The sequence below is a fragment of the Sinocyclocheilus grahami genome, unplaced genomic scaffold (genome assembly GCF_001515645.1).
Source record: "Sinocyclocheilus grahami isolate Dianchi unplaced genomic scaffold, SAMN03320097.WGS_v1.1 scaffold1078.1, whole genome shotgun sequence".
NCBI classification, from domain to species: Eukaryota; Metazoa; Chordata; class Actinopteri; order Cypriniformes; family Cyprinidae; genus Sinocyclocheilus; species Sinocyclocheilus grahami.
Window position 1 is genome coordinate 414,149 of NW_015506257.1, and position 6,769 is coordinate 420,917.

A 6,769-nucleotide genomic window follows, 5' to 3' on the forward strand; every position below is an offset into this window, starting at 1 on the left:
ATATAGCACTCCTCGCTGTCAATAAAATAGGAAAAATAATCAAGCACATCCACTACAAATAATTCATATAATTTTGGTTTAAGTTCTGCATATTGTCTAATGACTAATGACTAATTTCAGTCCTTATCTCCATATGGGAGTGGAATATTTAATGTAAATGTATATATCGACATGAAAACAGAGCTTAAAATCATTGTTTTTACTTCATTAATTTTCTCACTCCAGGAAAAAGAGTTCGTACGCATGGGTCAGAGTTTGCGTGCAGGTGCGTACATTTTCCCGTCAAGTTTGTTTTTATAAATCCCTCCTTTTGCGCAGGAAGTGGCGTACGCCTCTTTCATGGCTGGTTTTGTGCGTACGCAACGGTTATAAATCTGGCCAATCAGAAACCTTCTTTTTGATGATGTTAGTAGAGGACTCTGGGGGGCGATGTTGACCATTGGTGTTTTTTTCTGAATCCTATGTCTTTATATATTCCTAATTTAATCCCTGTTATGACTTTCCCCACAACTGCCTTTAAATTTCGCAGATTTAAATAAATAAAAAAGATCGTGTTTAAGTAAAAAAAAACAAAAAACATATATAGTGTTGGGGAAAGTTACTTTTAAAAGTAATGTATTACAATATTGCGTTACGCCATAAAAAAGTAACTAATTACGTTACTTAGTTACTTTTTATGGAAAGTAATGCGTTACGTTATTTTTGCGTTATTTTTTAAATCTGGACAGGGCTTGCTTGTTTGTTTTTCAAATAAAAAAGTTATTATTTTAATTTACCTATATATTATATCCATGCTTTTTACTCCTGTTTCTGTATGTTTGGATCCCTCGTTAGTGCAGAGTTTATCGAATCAGAATTTATTCCTTGTTTAGTGCATTTCTCTGTTGCGTTTTAGCTTCAACCCTCTGACGTCATTGAAATGGAATCCACGTTCAGATTCATCCGCCAATCAAATTACAGCATTTGTGCGTGATAGGTGTGGTCTTTTAGGTACGCTATCTAGACCTGTGCGTAAAGAAAACGCGGGAGATGTTGAGCAGGTGAGATGGATTTTCACGCCAAATTAATAGGTAAGTGCTTTGTTTTGTTTTCACATTTATCTAATGCTTACAGTGGGTTTGTCGAAGTGTATACTTGGCTAGCTTGAACATTCAGTGTCATGTTTTGTTTTTGTTGATGGTTTTCTTGTATGTTTACGTTGGTGAGCGTCTTTGAAATGTAGCTAATTAGTTTCTCTGGCAACTGTAGGCTACTGTAACCAAACTGTACCGTACAGTTAATGGAACTGTCACGTGCTCTGTCAGTGCTTCCTTGAAGTTTTTTGGTAATGTACATGATTTTTTTATTTTTTTTTTATTTTGCCTTACATATTTCTGATTATCTATTTTGTGTGAAATGTGATACGAACATATATTGCGGTCTATTTGTTCTTTATAATTTACCTTTCAAAAGCTTGGTGTCACTGGGTCAGTAAGATTTTTTTTTTTTTTTTTTTTTTTTTTAAGAAAGAAATTAATTAATGTGTACAACAGCATATATTAGGCCTACTTTTTGAAGTTATATGCTGATATCTGATCTGTCTGAACTTTTTCTGGTACTAATTGAATGTGTGTATATATACAGTATACATACATACATATACACAGTAGCATGTGTCACTATATATCACTCACTGTCACTATATACAGTATATATATACACACACACACACACACACACACAGTACATACATACAGTATGTGTACATACATACATACATACCTATATATATATATGGGACACATGCAACTGGAAAACTTGTACAAAACTTGTAATTTGTGAGGAGAACCATATTTAAATACATTTGTCAGATTTTTGGAAATCAATGCAGAAAATGGGGGGAAAAGTGTCTGCAGATTCCATCTGGACCTGAAGGCCTACTTGGTATGTGGCCCAAGAAAAATCAAATTAAATAAACTTGCATTCAATGAAAGTGTAAATTTATTAGCATAATCAGCACAGAGTTGACTATCAATGACAACACAGAGCCTTCTGGATACTGCTTACTATTATGTACTGTAGTTTTCTGGCTGTGCATGATGGATCCACTAAAAGAAGTGGCTAAAATAGCTCATAGCATCTTTAAAAATGTGATAAAGGAGCTGGCTTAAACCATAAAGATGACTTCACTGTTGAATCATATTCTTGGATCTCAATCAAAATTCTTAGTAATACACTGTGCATTGGAATATAGAAAATTGTGGGATGAACTGGGACGGGATTATTCAATGGCATATGTTCATCAAAGAACTAATAGGCCTCAGAGGGAATAATTAGAGAATGTACACGCAAATGCTGTACATATGCATAAGAGCAGAGTTTAAAGGAAATAGCTGATTGCAGAATACAAGTGTACCACATGTCATTTTTCATTAGGATTCTTGAAGCAGCACTGTAAAGACACTTCTAACGTCTTGAGCATGCTTGTGTATTCCTCTTATACGGAGGCTCATGTTGCCTTTAAATTGTAAGATAAAACTGAATATAAAGCCCTTCATGGATCATTTTACCATCTTGTGGATACTCTGTGTCTGCAGTCTCCGATGCTTGACATCAGGATTGTTCTGCCATAGTACTCCTGTTGCCACCTCGTAGACATGCCCTTGTGTATTTGTGTGTGTGTGAGTGGATTTGTGCATGTGTTGCATGTGTGTATGTGGAGAATCTATCAAGTCCAACTGGCTGCAAAATATCCCTGGAGCATTGAACAATTTAATTTATCATACTCTAAATTACATTTTTACTCCCCGAAGCCTCACCTGGACACAATACTGAAATAAGCCAGTACCGCCATCTGGAGTCCACACAAGGTGATGATGATGGTGATTTATGATATTCTCTATCTATAGTAAACAGAAGCTTCAACAATGAGTGCCGCATCCATTTACTGAGGTTACTAAGGTTTTGAGCGGTTTGTAGTTTGTTGCTATGGGGTCCTGTGTGGTTTTCATGACAGCCATTTACCTGAAAGAGTAGACTTGAGAATAAAATGTTATAAATTGTGCTCAGACACATTGTAGTGTTTTTCAGGCCTTGCAGGTTGGGATATTAACAGGCACACCCATCCTGGCTTTCATGACGGTGTTCACACCTTTTCAGGAGCTCATCTTTTCTCAGTTTCAGGATAAATGGCTGTGCCTCACACCTGCATTGATAATAAGCCAACCGTATGGCGAGAAATCAGGCTCTGGCCTTCATTAATTATTCATACAGGACCTCTCCAATTTTTACCGTGACTCAATTAGTTTTTGAGAGCCTTCTGCTGGGCCAGGGAACAGAGTTCTGTAATTAAGTATGCTGAGTGTATCCATGATGTGACTTATTTGAAATATTGCAGGGGGGAACATGTCCGGATGATTACAGTTTCAAATATACACTTGGGGGACGCCGACTGTTATATTGCTACAGGGGACAGTAGTCATCGCTATGCAAGGTTAAATATGAAATGTGTAGCAAATAGTAACTTGACAGTTAAAGTCAACATGAAGTCAGAAGTGACCCTGTTTACTTTCTTAATACAAGTTTCTGGTCTTATTGTAAGTTTGTCTTTGTAATCTTTCATCAGTTAGAAAAAAATCTGAAAAGTTCTTTCTTTCTGTTTCGATATGAAACAGAATTTGCAACACATTTTACTTCATAAATGTGAAAAAAAAAACAGTTCAGGACATAAAAGTTACTTGACTTAATCAAAAATTGATAGGATAATAAAAAAATGGCTCCATGATGGAGCCAGTACCTAATTGCAAGTTTGCAATCACCCTCTCAGCATATCCTCAACTGCTTTTCCCCTCCATTTTTTGTCACCTGATGAGTTTGCTTAGTTGGGGTTTAAAAAACACTTAATATTCAATAATATCATTGATTTTGACATCACTGACACGATCGGATGTGAATAAAACGTGAACTCAGTTGAGCTGTATAATGACACTATTGTATTCTGTAGAGCTGCTTTTTTGCTGAGTCAAGTATTTTCATAACTGACCAATTTAGCAACATTAACACTTATTAAAAATGCATAAATATATGACTTTAAAAAGGTGAAATTACTTGCAACAGTACCCTAAATTACTACATTTGGCTATTGGTTGACGCTATCCAAAAGTCAGGTTGCCTTTAATTATATAGCACTTTATACAGTTCAGATTGTTTCAGAGCAGTTTCACAGTAATGAACAGGAAAACAACATTCAATGATGCAAACTTCAAATATTTGACCATTTCTTCTGCAAAGCACTCTTGAATCAACACTGAACTGACTCGAGCTGAATATCGACACTACTGTCTTCTTTAGAGCTGCTTAAAGCTGAATTTAACTTGTTTCATATATGAACTTTTATGCCGTTATTGAACCAAATCTGAATCAACACTGAACTTACTGGAGCTGATTGTTAATAGAATTTGTCTAATATTTAATGAAGTTTGTATCCTTCATTCTGTTGTTTTCCTGTTTATTAATGTGAAACTGATTTGAAACGATCTGCTATGGAAATAAAGGTTGACTTGACTTTTGGGTAACATCACCTACTATGTGCACAGGTCATTGTTTCATGTTAACCAATAGCCAAATTTAGTGATTTAGGGTACTGTTGTAAGTAATTTCATGTTTTTAAAACCATACATTTATGCATATTTTTTGTAGATATTTTAATCCAAAGTGATTTACATTGCCTTCAAGGTAAATGTAATGCCTTCCCTGGAAATAAAATTCTAAAAATAATTGTAATATTTATCTTCAATAAATATTTATTTTAGTGACAGTACTCCCAATTGACTTAATCACTTAGACAACTATTTGTTTATTTAAATCAAATGAAGTTAATGAAGAATCATTCCAGAACCAGATGTAAAATCTGGATGAGATTGTTTTTTTGTGAAAATATCATGCTGGTTAATTTTGGGATATGCTGAGAGAGTGATTGCAAACTTGCAATTAGGTACTGGCTCCATCATGGAGCCATTTTTTTTATTATCCTATCAATTTTTGATGAAGTCATGTATGTTTTATGTCCTGAACTGTTCTAGTTCAATATCCTGTTTTATTCAGAAAAAACATCACATTTATGAAGTAAAATGTGTTACAAATTCTGTTTCATATTGACTTGTGTTTTGTTCTATTACTTTTTGCTCAAACATGCAATCAACAGGTCACGCAAATGTGAATACAAAAAATTATTTCCCCCCCATAAAATACAATTGGCCATGATGGACAGGCCTGGGGTAGAGAAAAAAAGAGAGGAAGAGTCCAATCTTGACATCAGGAATGTAACCTTTCATTGATTTCCTACCCTATTTCCCTGAGCAGCTGACCTCTGAACTTTTGTCACAGTTCCTTGAATGCTCCCACATGGACAGAAAGCTACTTAGAAAACAAAGTCCTTAGTGTGTCTTGGAAGGGGAGCAGATTAAGACTCCGTCTGACCCGCGGGTCATGAGCGGGCGGGTGTTGTAGGGAACTAGAAAGGTTTAATTACATCTGATGCCGCAATGGCATTAGAGCACCTCTGGCCTCCATTACATCACTGCCTTTATGTGTCAGAATGAAAAACATGTGATGTGAGATGGAGTGGCCCACCGGGAGAATGCTTGAGCCGATCTCTGGACAGGTTCTACATTACTGAGCATTTGGTTAGCTCCAGGAAACAGCTATTGGATGACAAGTAGCACAATGTAGCCTATGTGCTGTAAGGAGCACAATGTAGCCTATGTGCTGTAATGTGTAAACACCGAATGCACGGTTACTAGAAATGTGGTATGAATCACTACTATTGCTCACACTTTGACTTTTTTGGGAAGAAACTCTACATATTAAACATTTGTTTGTGGTACAAACATGATGCTTGAAATTATGTGGCTTGTTAATGAGGTGTGATTACTTTTTGTGATCAAAGTGATCGTTATTCATTTAGTGGTTATAGTTTGGGGTTAGTATTTTTTCAAAATAGAAATTAATACTTTTATTTCACAAGAATTTGTTAAATTTATCAAAAGTGACAGTAAAAACATTTATAATGTTGCAAAATATTTAAATTTCAGATAAATGTTATTTTTTTTAAACATTGTTAATCAAAGAATCCTGAAAAAAAAAGTATCATGGTTTCAACATTAAAATTCAAACATCACAAATATTAAGCAGCATTGATTTGACTGATAAGAAATGTTTCTTGAGCAGAAAATCAGCATATTAGAATGATTTCTTAAGGATCATGTGACACTGAAGACTGGAGTATGAGGATTAATTGTATATAGCGGGACAGGTTATCCCTTACCTCACAGCGTGAGAAATACAAGGTGTGGCGTGTGAACTGGTTGAAATGCGTCTGTCTCGCGGTGAATGTGTGATCAGTGTTGCCTGATTGGGTTGGTAAAAAATTGGCTTGGGCGGGTGGAAAAAATTTGGGCTGGTTTGGGGTCAGTTTGGCGGTTTTCAAACATAAATTGCATAGGCTAATTGTTTAACAAACAAGCCCAAGTATGCAAGTACTGCATCCAATCAGTCATCACAATGTTACTACACACACACACACACACACTGCAGAGGTGCTGATGTAAACGTCGACAGCCGCACTTATCATGAGGGCTCAGCAGACAGACGTTATGATTCATGAATGACAGGTTTTTAGCATGATAGGTTACAACGTATCTGATTTTGAATGTAGTATGACTGTATATTCAAGTAATCACAATGCCTAAATATAAGTTAAAGAGTGGGAGAGTGACTCAAGTTTCAAAAC